The sequence below is a fragment of the Armigeres subalbatus genome, chromosome 2, assembly GCF_024139115.2.
Source record: "Armigeres subalbatus isolate Guangzhou_Male chromosome 2, GZ_Asu_2, whole genome shotgun sequence".
NCBI lineage: Eukaryota > Metazoa > Arthropoda > Insecta > Diptera > Culicidae > Armigeres > Armigeres subalbatus.
The window spans coordinates 365760830-365762558 of NC_085140.1; the positions used below are offsets into that span (position 1 = coordinate 365760830).

The window sequence follows — 1729 nt, forward strand, 5'->3', positions numbered from 1 at the left end:
ACTGCCATATTATTTCATTCACTTTAATGCGAAATTTCTTTCTGAATTACACAATGAGTATAGTATCTTAAAACACTACGGTTTTAACTTCAAATGCTAGTAATACCATTTTCTCGACCTGTTCTAACAGACTCTGCAAGTTATACGAACAACTCACATCTGATGGGCATTTCCAGCAGAGTAGGAAGTTTTCAGCACATAATCCGAGTATAGTTCATAGATTCGTTTCAATAGCATCCATTCCCAGCTGAAGACTTTACGACCATAAACTTCACCGGTCAACGTCTGGAAGCAGTGCAATCGGAATGTCTGCCTCTAGCACCTCGATGCCACTGCTTTTCGGTTCCGGACTCAGCTGACTGGCGATGGCAAACAGCGGATAGAACATACTGGCCAGGAAGATTTTCTCGTTGGTGGTCATCTTGGGGCGCTAAACTTAAGCGTCAACGGATGTTTTCTTTATTTTCGATTATTTCTTTGATTTCGACCATCTTCCAGGACGGAACCGTTGGCTAGGATGCCGTTAACACAAACAGCACGGACCAACTGAAAAAAAGATGAATGAAATATTTTGATGAAAATTATTTGAGCTTTTGTAGGAATGTCTTCACTTGTCCTAAGACGAGTTTATATCATCCCATTGAATTACCACTTAATTGTATCTTGACAGATACGTATTTCGACCTCAACAGTAAGGCCGTCTTCAGTGTCGTACTTGACTCGACTTGAAGAAAATGATCGCAGTTACACTATTTATACTATGCGTAAATAATAGGTCAACATTCGTTGCGCCCACCACATCAATCACCATTAGACCACACCTTACATCACTACATTTTTTGCCGAAGCGCTGCTGCACTCCTACAATAACGCGCCGCTGCGCCAACATCACTGTCAGAATGACGGTAGGTAGGAAGGTGGAAACGTCAACGATTGAGGAGAAGAAATCGTGATATAGCAAAGTGGTTGGCGAATATAAACATAAAATCTGATTGATTGTTCCAATTTCCTAAAATTAAATTAGCTGCTATTTGAATCGTTAGTAGTGTTGGTAGATTAGTAAATTAGTAAAACAAAAACGTGAATTAAATGGTTTAGCTAAATATTAGTACGTTTCTATGCGAAGGTTAGTCCATGCAATAGTTAATCATGTAATGTTGAATCATGCAAATGTTAAATCATGCACCTAATATATCTTAATCCTAAACTAAAATAATACAGCTGTTATCGGAAATCATAAAGGGCATGCAAAAACAGTTAAACATAAAGACAAACACGTTAAAACAGGTAAAATTAATATGCATATGCATTGTGTGAATAGCAACATAACCAATATTGAACTTTCTAGCATTTCCACCGCCAATCAATGAGATTAAACGAAGAACACACTGAAACGAGACACTAAACGTAAGTCGACCTAAATTTCTACAAATGTTACTGTTTATAAGACAATACTTTACACACGCTAAAATGATACCGAAACACAGAAACGAAAACTAATGGTATGCTAAACATATACAAAATCTCCTATGCCCTTTTACTTGATAGGGATTTTTTAGCGTTCGTCAATAAACGTCGTTCAAGAAACCGGAAAACAGTCTCTGTTTTCGTTGCAGTTACAACATTCTAAAAATCCTTTAATCGCGATCAGGGGCTGTCATTATTCTAATCGTCGAGGAGATGTGCCAGGGTGAATGTGAGTTGTGGTGTATGCAAGCAATACGTAAAC

At 37.9% G+C, this 1729-nt stretch overlaps 1 pseudogene; it reads left to right on the plus strand.

The window, feature by feature from the left end:
- Positions 1–899: 899 nt before the first annotated feature.
- LOC134210094 (uncharacterized) overlaps positions 900–1729 on the plus strand; it is a 2658-nt pseudogene continuing 1828 nt past the window's right edge.